Source organism: Drosophila biarmipes, unplaced genomic scaffold (genome assembly GCF_025231255.1).
Source record: "Drosophila biarmipes strain raj3 unplaced genomic scaffold, RU_DBia_V1.1 ptg000008l, whole genome shotgun sequence".
NCBI classification, from domain to species: domain Eukaryota; kingdom Metazoa; phylum Arthropoda; class Insecta; order Diptera; family Drosophilidae; genus Drosophila; species Drosophila biarmipes.
Window position 1 is genome coordinate 616,033 of NW_026114529.1, and position 13,213 is coordinate 629,245.

Below are 13,213 nucleotides of genomic sequence, written 5' to 3' on the forward strand. Positions count from 1 at the left end.
ATAGCCTTAATTAAAACTTTACATTTTCATTGTAATAATAAAATGCATTATTTTTGTAAATTACCAAAATAAATTCATTATATTCAAAGATTAAGAAATCTCCATAACATCTTCAGTGTCATACTCTAATTATACGCTAAAAAATAATACAAAATTAAATAAAATTAAAATTAAGAATACAAATAATATAAAATAAATTTTTTAATTTTTTAGTATGTATTAAAAATAAAGTTTTAGAATAATCAGCTAATTTATAATACAAATGTTGACTTCCAAAATATTCCGATCAACCCTGGTCAAAACTTTTTACTACTAATTGACCATAATTTAATGGTGTAACGAACTGATTTGTTTGCTTTCTGCTCGCTACGAGAGTTGTGCGGCTAGCTCAGTAGATTGTGTGTGTTCGACCCACCAAATTTATATAAACGTGACCGTCCAGTAGTTCAGTGAGAAAGCACAGAATTCACGGGTTCGTAGTGGGTTTATTGTGGGTATAACTGCAGTCGGCTTTATAATTAGCTTGCCGCGCTGTCTTCAACGGTACGGGTTGTCTCAATGTTCGCTCGCCTCATTGACACGGTGTTCCAGATTTGCAGCTCCCTGAAGATCATTGTACGCTGCTTATTCCTGACGCGTTCCTTTCCCTTGCTCTATCCCGGATGGTCCCACTGGGGTTTCCGCTTAGTTAGTGCGGACAGTCAAGGCGAAACGAAAGGAAGCTGCCTCACTCTTCACTTCGCTTCTACCCCTTTTGTAAACCTTACTTACACCCTTTCGCTTTCTTTTCGTGCAGTTCCTGCGGGCTCGATTCTTACAGGTTACAGGAAGCGTTTCCGACCCCACATTTTTGATCAGGATCACTAGCCGAGTCGTTCTAGCCATGTCCGTCTGTCTATTTTTATCTCATCAATACCTATCGACTCACCAAAAAAGGTGTCGAGGCACTCGACTATAGCTTTCTTCCTTGTTTTATTTATGTCCAGCTCCGTTGATATGAGGAATTTAATAATAGCCATTTCTAAGAAAAAACAGAATTCAAATAAAAATACATAATCGTTTAATTAAACCATTCAAAAGTAAATTAGCACTTTCTTCTGGCTGACATTTTAAACCATTCAATAGTAAATTAGCACTTACCTCTGGCTGACAGACGGACAGTCTGTCCGTTTCTACGCCAACTGGTCCCTGAGTTTTAAAGTTATATTAAAACTTTCCCAAAAGTCTTCTTCCTACTGCAGGTAATATATAAGTCAGAACCAGCCGGATCGGACAACTATATGTTATAGCTCCCATGGGAACTATCAAGGAAAAAATTTAAAAAAATTATATTCTTGGTGTTTTTAACATATAACCTTCTAAGCTTGAAACTAATATTTTGTAATGAGTTCTGAATTTCGAATTAAATTTTATCAAAATCATATCTATATATAATATAACCCTATTATATATAACATATAACCTTATACGCTTGGCAATAACATTATTTAATTGGTTTTGAATTTTGAATTAAAAACTATATCATATAGCAAGAAAGGAAGTTAAGTTTAATCATATTTTCTGACTAATTTTCATTAATTTTTTTAGCCATGTACGTCTGTCCGTCCGTTTCCACGCTGACTAGACTCTCAGTTTTAAAGATATCGGTCTGACACTTTTTCAAAAGTCTGCTTTCTATCGCAGGTAGTATATAAGTCGGATCCGGCCGGATTTCTTTTTCTCCCAAAGTAACTATCGGAGAAAAAATTTAAAAAAAAGGATATCTGTGGTGTTTTTTTTTTAACATATAAACTCCTACGCTTGTAAATAACATTTTTTATTGTTTTTGAATTTCGAATTCAATTTTATCAAAATCGGACGACTATATTATATAGCTGCCATAGGAACAATCGGAAAATTAGTGGTAAAATTATATGAAAAAATTATATCTTCGGTGTTCCTTAACATATAACCTCCTAAGTTTGGAAATAACATTTTTTTATTGGTTTTGAATTTCGAATTAAATTTTATCAAAATCGGACTACTATAGCTGTCATAGGAAAATTGGTGGGAAAATAGTATGAAACAAATTTTAGCTTTGGGGCTTTTTGACATATTATCTTATAATATTGGGAATATAATTTTTTATATTTTTAAGAATTTCGAATTCAACTTCATAAAAATCGGACTACTCTAAAATATAAATGTTAAGAAATTGGTCTAAAAAAAGAATTACATAAAATTTTTTTTTAAATATTAATGAAGTCCCCAACAATCCCTAAAAATTTCACATGGTATTACTAAAGTTGATTATTTCTTATAACTGCAAGGGTATACAAACTTCGGCTTGCCGAAGATAACTTCCTTTCTTGTTATTAGGTAATACTATTTTTATTTTAACAGTTTATTAATTATGACAAAATGTATCCCGATAAGGAACATGCCAAGGATTACACACTTGTGCTGTAACTATAATTGTATTTATTTTATCAGAAGTTTTATTTTTTGTGAGTTTTTTTGAGCATTTTTTCATACAAGATTTTCACCAGCAATTAAATAAGAAGCTTCATGATCACCTTTGGGTGTTATTTCATTTAACCCTTTCCAAATTCCTCCTTTAAATACAGCTATTTTTTTAGCTTACTCCTGTAACTTGAGCTCATCATAGTTTAATAGAAATAAATTATTGACAAACAACTCAAAGTATCTTACAATTTTACAAGCATATTAATATATTGAAGCTCCATTTATAATTGCCGATTCAGTTTATGGATCAACATTTTACATGGCTACTAGATTTCACGGAGTTCATGTTTTTATTTGAACAAATTTTTTATTAGTATGTTTATTACATTTAAATAATCATTTTTCAAATAATCATCATTTTGAATTTGAAGCAGCTCCATGGACTGACATTTTGTAGATGTTGTTTGAATATTTTTATACCCTTGCAAAGGTTTGAATGATTTCAGTCAGAAGCTTGCAACGCAGTGAAGGAGACGTTTCCGACCCATTAAAGTATATATATTCTTGATCAGCTTCACTAGAAGGCTAGATCTAGCCATGCCCGTCTGTTCGTCCATTTGTCCGTTTTCTTTGTATTGCAGGTAGTATATAAGTCGGAAATAGGGAATATAAAAAAAATTAAAAAAAATTATATCTTCGGTGTTTTTCTAAGCTTGGAAATAACGTTTTTTAATTAGTTCTAGATTTTTAAATAAAATTTTTTCAAAATCGGACGACTATATTACATAGCTGTCATAAGAAAGATCGGATAATTGTTGGAAAAATAAAATGAAAAAAAAGATAGCTTTGTGGCTTTTTGACATATTACCTATTATAAGATTATTTGATTGGGAATATAATTTTTTATATTTTTAAGAATTTCGAAATCAATATAATAAAAATACTCTAACATATAGATGTCAAAAAAATGGTAAAATAAACAAATGAAATAATTTTTTTTTAATATCACTGAGGCCAGCAACAATCCGTAAAAATTTCACATGACGTTACTAAAGTTGATTATTTCCCATAGCTGCAAGGGTATACAAAGTTCAGCTTGACGAAGTTAACTTTCTTTCTGGTTATATATTACAATTTACTGATGAGGAGGAAACTATTATCATTAAAATTATCTATATAGTATAAAAGTAAATTTGACTTACAATCATAAGGTCTATTAATAAATAGTAGTAGTAGATAATTTCTTTTATTAATGTTATTGCTTCTTTAATTTTGTTAATTATAACTGATGTTATATTTTTGACTTCAATTTTATCAAAAAAAGCGTTTATTAACCGAGAAAAAAGATCTCAATTTGAATGTGCGTTTGACTCATAATCATCTTCTGGACTCCCTTTTTCACTGCAATTTTTTTAATTTAATAATTTAATTGCTTTGATGTTTCCATTTATTATTTTAAAATATTCTAATATTTTAATTTGAATAATTACATCAATTATTTTTATTTTATTTTTGTCTTTATCATGAATGAAATCAAGGTATATTAAATTGATCAAACTAAAATAGGGTTGAAGTTAATTATAGCATTTGATTTGCATTCAAAAAGTATTGAATATTCAATCTACCTTGAATAGAATATGAAGCGATTGATTGCAGTTAGTTTCGACCTAACCTTAGGTAAATTTAATCTTATTCTTTAATTGAAGCCAAAAAAAGGCATATCACTGTTAATGATATAACCCCAATTACGAATGTATGGTGATCAAGTAAAACTTTCTCACTTTTTTCTTTTAATGGTTAAACTTCTATTTATATAGCCTTAATTAAAACTTTACATTTTCATTGTAATAATAAAATGCGTTATTTTTGTAAATTACCAAAATAAATTCATTATATTCAAAGATTAAGAAATCTCCATAACATCTTCAGTGTCATACTCTAATTATACGCTAAAAAATAATACAAAATTAAATAAAATTAAAATTAAGAATACAAATAATATAAAATAAATTTTTTAATTTTTTAGTATGTATTAAAAATAAAGTTTTAGAATAATCAGCTAATTTATAATACAAATGTTGACTTCCAAAATATTCCGATCAACCCTGGTCAAAACTTTTTACTACTAATTGACCATAATTTAATGGTGTAACGAACTGATTTGTTTGCTTTCTGCTCGCTACGAGAGTTGTGCGGCTAGCTCAGTAGATTGTGTGTGTTCGACCCACCAAATTTATATAAACGTGACCGTCCAGTAGTTCAGTGAGAAAGCACAGAATTCACGGGTTCGTAGTGGGTTTATTGTGGGTATAACTGCAGTCGGCTTTATAATTAGCTTGCCGCGCTGTTTTCAACGGTACGGGTTGTCTCAATGTTCGCTCGCCTCATTGACACGGTGTTCCAGATTTGCAGCTCCCTGAAGATCATTGTACGCTGCTTATTCCTGACGCGTTCCTTTCCCTTGCTCTATCCCGGATGGTCCCACTGGGGTTTCCGCTTAGATAGTGCGGACAGTCAAGGCGAAACGAAAGGAAGCTGCCTCACTCTTCACTTCGCTTCTACCCCTTTTGTAAACCTTACTTACACCCTTTCGCTTTCTTTTCGTGCAGTTCCTGCGGGCTCGATTCTTCTTGAGTGTTGCTGTTGCGGTGTGCGGTGTCCTGCAAACTGCTCCTGACTGGGGGGGCTGTACGTAGCGTGACTTCTGTGTTGGGTTCGTTGGCATACGCCGATCTGGGACTCCTCTCCCTTCTGTCGCTCCGCTCCGGGACTTCACAAGTCTTAACCGGAGGCTCTCCTGGAGACCGTACCGGTCGACCGCTCTCCCTTCTGGCTGATCACGCCGGGACCTGCTCAACTCCACTTTGTGCACGGGGTTCACGCCGGGACACGCCAAAGTAGTGCTTGGGGCGAGGTTACACTGGGGTTCGACAAGCTTACCCCCGAGCTCACGATTTCTTATCGCCGGCCTTCACTGCTCCAAGTCTGGCAGACCATCCAGGCGTAACGCCAGGACTTCTTTGGCAGGAATAAGCAGATCGACTTGACCTCAGCCACCTGCGTCTCAGCTCGGAGATTCCTTGTAATCCCAATCCCGAACGTGTCGACGTAACGATCTGGCTCCTTGTGGGCTCCCACGGGGCTGCTTTCGACGACTCGCCTTGTTGTGGCTCCCTCGTCGTTTGCTTGGTTGGTTTTCTGTTCACTTGGTATTTGATCGACTGCTTGTCTTAACTGCTCAACTCTTCTCCTCGTGATCGACTGATCGTGTTCGACTGCTGCTTCCAGCTGCCTCCGGGAACCATTATTCCACTTTTCGCACGGCCCGCCGAAACTCTACACACCGGGTCCAAAGTCCATGGCTCCAGTTCACCCTCTTTTCCTTCATGCGCTGCTTCCCGCCGCTATCCAGCCTGATGCTGCTTTCCCGCTGATTCCCGTGACGCATATGGAATGCTTGTGTGCCGCTCTGCTGCCGATATGTGGCAACTTCTCTCTCGGTCCAAAATTCACGGTTGCTTCCGTTACTTCCTTTTGCACACGGCACCCTCGCTCTTATCGCCAAGTCTCCGCTCTCTTTTTCACCATCCTTGGTCTCCAAACTCTTTGGTCTCCAAACCCTCTTGCTCTACAAACTTTTTTGCACTCCAAACTCTCACATTCTCATTGATCTAACAACTCTCACGTTTTCCAACCGCTCTTCACCACGCCGTCACTACGCGAATTCACCGCGTACCTGGTGAGCGGTCGCCCATCTGCTGCTGGGATTTGTGTGGAGTTATTCAACTCCTCACATTCCCCCCTGTCTTCGGGAAAGATTTAAGAAAAATCAGCGCTCGCACTCTCCGGCGTTCCCTTGTGTATCCTAGCCCTTGAGGCATGGCGCATCCCGTTCCGATTCCCTCGGCGCTCCCTCGTTGATCCCTCGACGTTCCCTTGACGCTTTTTAACCTGTTACGATTCCACAGCGCTGGTCGTCCTCCGCATAGCAACTTTAAATCTCCCGCGCCGATCCTCCATCTGTTCCCACTGGGCACCGATACTAATCGGCTATCGATACCCAGAGGGCCTGCTCACGATATCGATATCGCAGGTGCGGCGTTGCCACTTGCTCTCCGCGGTGTTCATCATCACCGATATTTCCATTTTGCTTGTGCCCATCGATCGCACTATCGTCCACTGCCAATCGACCGCCTCTCGAGGCGCCCTCTTCTCTGTTATATGATGATTTTGCAATTGGGTTATGCCCGTACACCTCTCGGTCGGAGTTTTGCTTTTTTTTACCCCTCAGCCCTCAGTAAGTACTCTGATCTCACACACGACTCCTTGTATGTGCTCATCAACTTATTCCCTCTTGGCGGTAGCCTTTGTTGACCATGAGTGCTCTTTCAGACTCCTGAAGCTGTGTTTCCTGGTTTGGACCCCGATCCGGACGGCGATCCCATCTCCCCGTTTGGGCATTATGGCCTTTCCCGGGATGCTTGGCCTCTTTCGGTACAGCTCTCTTAGCTGTGCCGACTTCCCCCTTCCTTCGGCAGTCTGCTGCTGCATGTTTCCAGCCAGTCCTAATCAAATCTTTGGAGACCTTGATTCGTTCCTTTCGTTCCTGCGTTCGTTATCCTTGAATCCTTCGACTTTTCCCGTAGTACCCTTTAAGATTCCTAGGAGTGATCCTTGGAGTCTTTTCTTATTATCCTTCGAGCATCCTTGGAGTTATCCTTGTGCTCCTTCTTTCGTACCCCTTATCCTTTGGGATCCTTAGAATTATCCTTGGGCTCTTTCCTCAGTATCTTTTGAGTTTCCTTGGAGTTCTCCCCGGGCTTCTTTTCGCCGTGCCCTTTGGGAATCCTGGGAGCTATCCTTGAGCTCTTCCATTCGTGCTTTTGGTGCATCCTTGGAGCTTTCCTTAAAATCCTTTCTTAGTGTCCTTTGAGCATCCTTGGAATTATCCTTGGGCATCCTTGGAGCTATCCTTTGACTCCTTTCGTAGTATCCTTTGAGACTCTTTGAAATTTTACTGTTGCTTGTTGTCTAACGTATCTGCTTGTAGCTGCTCGCTTGTGTTCTGTGCTTGTTGTCGTTTCAGCTCGCTCACGGGGATCGTCCTCTCTTCCCTTGTGTTCACGTGCCGTATTTTGCAGATTATCCAAATCCGTGACCTGGTAAGGTCCGTGGTATCTTGGGGCCAACTTTGCTGCGAACCCCTTTGCCGCCTTTGTCAAATGATGTTCCTTGGCCCACACGACGTCCCCCACCGCTGGTGTCCATTGTCTCCTCCTTGGGTTGTAATGCCCAGCCTGATCCTGGGAGGCTCTCGAAGATTTCCCTGAGTTTGTTGGCCCTCTCCCCTGGGGTCTCAGTGGGTCGCCCTGTTCCCAAGGTCTCTGTGTCGTATAGGGCGCTCCATAGTCTCGGTTCTCTGCCTTGAATAATAACGCCTGTGTGTAGCCTGTGGATTCCGAAACACTCGTATTTGCTGCCAGCATGATCTCTGGCCATTTCTCGTCCCAGATTCTCTGATTCTGCCCTGTGAACTGCGCTATCATTGTTTTCACGGTCCTATTTGCTCTCTCTGTCTGTTCTTGCGGGGTATATGGTGCCGTGAACTGTTGCTTGGCTCGCATCTCGGCCAGGAAACTCTTGAAGATTTTGCTGTTGAACTGTACACCGTTGTCCGTTATGACTACCTTCGGGACACCAAACCTTGCGATGATGCGTTCCCTGAACGCTTTCTTTAGGGACTCGGCCGTCGCGCTTCGCAGCGTCACCAATTCAGTCCACTTGGAAAACCGGTCAGAACCAGTAGCATTTGGTTGCCATGTTTTAAACGCGGCCAGGGTCCGACGAAGTCTGCGCATACTGTAGCTCATGGTTCCTCTGGCACCTGCGTAGTATTTTTCCAGCCGCCTGCATCTGATTCGGCTTGAATCCCCATCACGTAGTAATTTTTGAGCGCATGTAATGAATCCAGCACGTTACGGAGGCTTCCGCCGCCGATGTCTCCTTGATCCCTCGCAGTGTTACTGGTACGGGCTGCCTTGACAATGCGTCTGCCACCACATTGAGTTGTCCCTTCCTGTACGATATTTCGAAGTCATACTGCTGCAACTCCAGGGCCCATCTGGCGATCCTTCCTGAAGGGCTCTCGATGCTGTTGAGCCACTTCAGTGCCATGTGGTCGGTTACCACCTTGAAGTGGTAACCTTCCAGATATGGCTTAAGTTTTCGAATCGCCCAGACTATTGCCAAACACTCCTTCTCGGTCGTGGAGTAGTTTTTCTTAGCACCGTTGAGCGTTCGGCTTGAGTAAGAGATTACCTTTTCGCCACGTTCAGTTTCCTGAGTCGAAATTGACCCAATTCCGTAATCACTCGCGTCCGTTTGCAGGACAAATGGTTCGTGAAAATCCGGTCTGCCACCAGACTTACCTCTTCGAATGCCGACTGATGTTCCTGTGTCCACACCCACTGGTTGCCCTTGCGCAGCAGATCGTTGAGAGGTTTAACTATCAGTCAGGTACAAATCGCCGGTAGCATGATGCTACGCCCAGGTACTGTCGGAGCTCTTTAACTGTTGACGGCGGTTCTAGTTCGGCGATGGCCGCTACCTTTTCCGGATCCGTGCCTATTCCGTCGCTAGTCACTCTATGACCCTGATATAGCAGCTCCTTCTTGAAAAGTTCGCATATTTCCTGGTTCAACCTCAAATTTGCGTCTTTCAGCCGCCGGAATACCCCTTTCAAGTTTGCCTTGTGCTCTTCTCCACAGGAATAAGCCCTTTCCCGGAACTGTAAACTCAGTGTACTGCCTGCTGCTGGGATTGCGGGATTCGCCAGTAACCGTCCTTCAGGTCCAAACTGCTTATGTACCGTGCCTCTCTAAGCTGGTCGAGGATATAAATTATTCGAGGCATCGATTAGGCATCCTTTATCGATTTGGCGTTGATTTGCCTGAAGTCGAGGCACGGTCTCTACTTGCCCGTCTCCTTCCTAACCATCACGATGGGAGAGCTGTATGGGCTAGTTGAGTGCTCTATGTATTTCATTTGGAGTAGCTCGTCCACCTTCGCGTTGATCTCCTCTTGAACTTTCGGGTTCTTGGGGTAGTATCGGTGCTTTATTGGTTTGTCGTCCTTCATCGTGATTTAATGCTCTGGTTTTTACTCCTCCAGAACCTTCACTGTGTCGTCATATTCAGTTTCCTGTTGTTTGACTGCTACCGATAGCCTCTCCTCGAGCCACCCATTGTGTCGGTTTTTGGCCGGTATTATCACCTCGTGTCCAGCACACCTTATCTCGGTTCCGACCTGAGTAGAAAGTTCCATCCAAACACCAATGAATCCACTTCCCCTGGTAGTATCACCAGGCTCATGGTCAGTCACTTATGCGCATGCGATTTCCAACTCCAGCTGTTCATCGATCCCGCCGCACCTTCCGTCTGCCAACCTAACTTGTCGCCGTGTCCTCGTAATCCTCCCGAGGGCAGCCAGGTTGTCCGCTAGTTCCTTGCTTATAAAGCTCGCTGTTGCCCCGGTGTCGATCGTGGCCTTGTACGTGCCTCCCCCAATCGTCTCCGCTGCGGACAACTACTGTCCGTGGCCTCCGCACCTTCGGCAGGCCTCATCGGGATCTGCAGTGTGTCGTTCCCCGCGGCCCCTAAGTTGTGTTTGGCGGTCTTCACACATGGTTGCGCTCGAACGGTTTTTCCGCCCCGTCGAACCTGAATGATCACTAGCGGACTTGTTTAGCGACCCTCGCATAATCCGACTGACTGGTCTAGACGTCAGCACTGTTGACTTCCTGTCCTGGCTTGACTCTCTCCTGAGGGCCTCCCTTGCTACTAGGTTATCCCCTTCATAGCTTCCACCTCAGCCCAGATGTCGGCATGTTGTGGGTCGTTCTCTATCTCGGAGTAAAACTCCGACAATGTCTTCCTCATGTCTTCTAATCTGCCGTCCAGGGCGACATTAAGTCTTTGTGCGACCTGGGCGAAGTCCTGCTTCTTAAGGCGGTAGAAGTGGATCTTCTTTCCCATTCCGTTTATGTTGCTTTCACCCCTGAACTGATTTGTTTGCTTTCTGCTCGCTACGAAAGTTGTGCGGCTATAAACGTGACCGTCCAGTAGTTCAGTGAGAAAGAACAGAATTCACGGGTTCGTAGTAGGTTTATTGTGGGTATAACTGCAGTCGGCTTTATAATTTGCTTGCCGCGCTGTCTTCAACGGTACGGGTTGTCTCAATGTTCGCTCGCCTCATTGACACGGTGTTCCAGATTTGCAGCTCCCTGAAGATCATTGTACGCTGCTTATTCCTGACGCGTTCCTTTCCCTTGCTCTATCCCGGATGGTCCCACTGGGGTTTCCGCTTAGATAGTGCGGACAGTCAAGGCGAAACGCCAGGAAGCTGCCTCACTCTTCACTTCGCTTCTACCCCTTTTGTAAACCTTACTTACACCCTTTCGCTTTCTTTTCGTGCAGTTCCTGCGGGCTCGATTCTTCTTGAGTGTTGCTGTTGCGGTGTGCGGTGTCCTGCAAACTGCTCCTGACTGGGGGGGCTGTACGTAGCGTGACTTCTGTGTTGGGTTCGTTGGCATACGCCGATCTGGGACTCCTCTCCCTTCTGTCGCTCCGCTCCGGGACTTCACAAGTCTTAACCGGAGGCTCTCCTGGAGACCGTACCGGTCGACCGCTCTCCCTTCTGGCTGATCACGCCGGGACCTGCTCAACTCCACTTTGTGCACGGGGTTCACGCCGGGACACGCCAAAGTAGTGCTTGGGGCGAGGTTACACTGGGGTTCGACAAGCTTACCCCCGAGCTCACGATTTCTTATCGCCGGCCTTCACTGCTCCAAGTCTGGCAGACCATCCAGGCGTAACGCCAGGACTTCTTTGGCAGGAATAAGCAGATCGACTTGACCTCAGCCACCTGCGTCTCAGCTCGGAGATTCCTTGTAATCCCAATCCCGAACGTGTCGACGTAACGATCTGGCTCCTTGTGGGCTCCCACGGGGCTGCTTTCGACGACTCGCCTTGTTGTGGCTCCCTCGTCGTTTGCTTGGTTGGTTTTCTGTTCACTTGGTATTTGATCGACTGCTTGTCTTAACTGCTCAACTCTTCTCCTCGTGATCGACTGATCGTGTTCGACTGCTGCTTCCAGCTGCCTCCGGGAACCATTATTCCACTTTTCGCACGGCCCGCCGAAACTCTACACACCGGGTCCAAAGTCCATGGCTCCAGTTCACCCTCTTTTCCTTCATGCGCTGCTTCCCGCCGCTATCCAGCCTGATGCTGCTTTCCCGCTGATTCCCGTGACGCATATGGAATGCTTGTGTGCCGCTCTGCTGCCGATATGTGGCAACTTCTCTCTCGGTCCAAAATTCACGGTTGCTTCCGTTACTTCCTTTTGCACACGGCACCCTCGCTCTTATCGCCAAGTCTCCGCTCTCTTTTTCACCATCCTTGGTCTCCAAACTCTTTGGTCTCCAAACCCTCTTGCTCTACAAACTCTTTTGCACTCCAAACTCTCACATTCTCCGTCATTGATCTAACAACTCTCACGTTTTCCAACCGCTCTTCACCACGCCGTCACTACGCGAATTCACCGCGTACCTGGTGAGCGGTCGCCCATCTGCTGCTGGGATTTGTGTGGAGTTATTCAACTCCTCACATTCCCCCCTTTCTTCGGGAAAGATTTAAGAAAAATCAGCGCTCCCACTCTCCGGCGTTCCCTTGTGTATCCTAGCCCTTGAGGCATGGCGCATCCCGTTCCGATTCCCTCGGCGCTCCCTCGTTGATCCCTCGACGTTCCCTTGACGCTTTTTAACCTGTTACGATTCCACAGCGCTGGTCGTCCTCCGCATAGCAACTTTAAATCTCCCGCGCCGATCCTCCATCTGTTCCCACTGGGCACCGATACTAATCGGCTATCGATACCCAGAGGGCCTGCTCACGATATCGATATCGCAGGTGCGGCGTTGCCACTTGCTCTCCGCGGTGTTCATCATCACCGATATTTCCATTTTGCTTGTGCCCATCGATCGCACTATCGTCCACTGCCAATCGACCGCCTCTCGAGGCGCCCTCTTCTCTGTTATATGATGATTTTGCAATTGGGTTATGCCCGTACACCTCTCGGTCGGAGTTTTGCTTTTTTTTACCCCTCAGCCCTCAGTAAGTACTCTGATCTCACACACGACTCCTTGTATGTGCTCATCAACTTATTCCCTCTTGGCGGTAGCCTTTGTTGACCATGAGTGCTCTTTCAGACTCCTGAAGCTGTGTTTCCTGGTTTGGACCCCGATCCGGACGGCGATCCCATCTCCCCGTTTGGGCATTATGGCCTTTCCCGGGATGCTTGGCCTCTTTCGGTACAGCTCTCTTAGCTGTGCCGACTTCCCCCTTCCTTCGGCAGACTGCTGCTGCCAGTCCTAATCAGATCCTTGTAGACCTTCTTCTCGCGTCCTTGGAGCTATCCTTGGACCCCTTTTCTCGCGTCCTTTGGGTATCCTTGGAGCTATCCTTGGACCCCTTTCCTCGCGTCCTTTGGGTATCCTTGGAGCCCTCCTTGGACCCCTTTCCTCGCGTCCTTTGGGTATCCTTGGAGCTATCCTTGGACCCCTTTCCTCGTGTCCTTTGGGTATCCTTGGATATTCCTCGAAGTATTACCTTTTATCAACTTTTATCTTTAATATATTTAAACACCCACAATTTAAATCACCAGTTATAGAATAATGTACTTATCAACAAGAATAGCTAAAAGTTAAACCTGTAGA

At 44.1% G+C, this 13,213-nt stretch overlaps 1 protein-coding gene and 1 pseudogene across 4 annotated transcripts in view; one reads left to right on the top strand and one right to left on the bottom strand.

Moving 5' to 3' along the window:
* LOC127011747 (uncharacterized) overlaps positions 1-13,213 on the bottom strand; it is a 39,697-nt gene that overhangs the window by 5,310 nt on the left and 21,174 nt on the right. The window contains exons 1-3 of one of the 4 annotated variants that reach the window (XR_007765026.1): positions 1,463-1,628; positions 1,141-1,301; positions 864-1,021 (exon numbers count right to left, since the gene is read on the bottom strand). The exons of 1 other annotated variant lie outside the window; for it this stretch is intronic. The gene's annotated coding sequence lies outside the window, so the exon portion shown is untranslated. Of the gene's footprint in view, positions 1-863; positions 1,022-1,140; positions 1,302-1,462; positions 1,629-13,213 lie in introns of those variants that run through there. 2 more of the 4 variants (XM_050889824.1, XM_050889825.1) reach the window with 2 other exon arrangements.
* Positions 2,358-2,919, top strand: LOC127011750 (cytochrome c oxidase subunit 3-like; annotated as a pseudogene).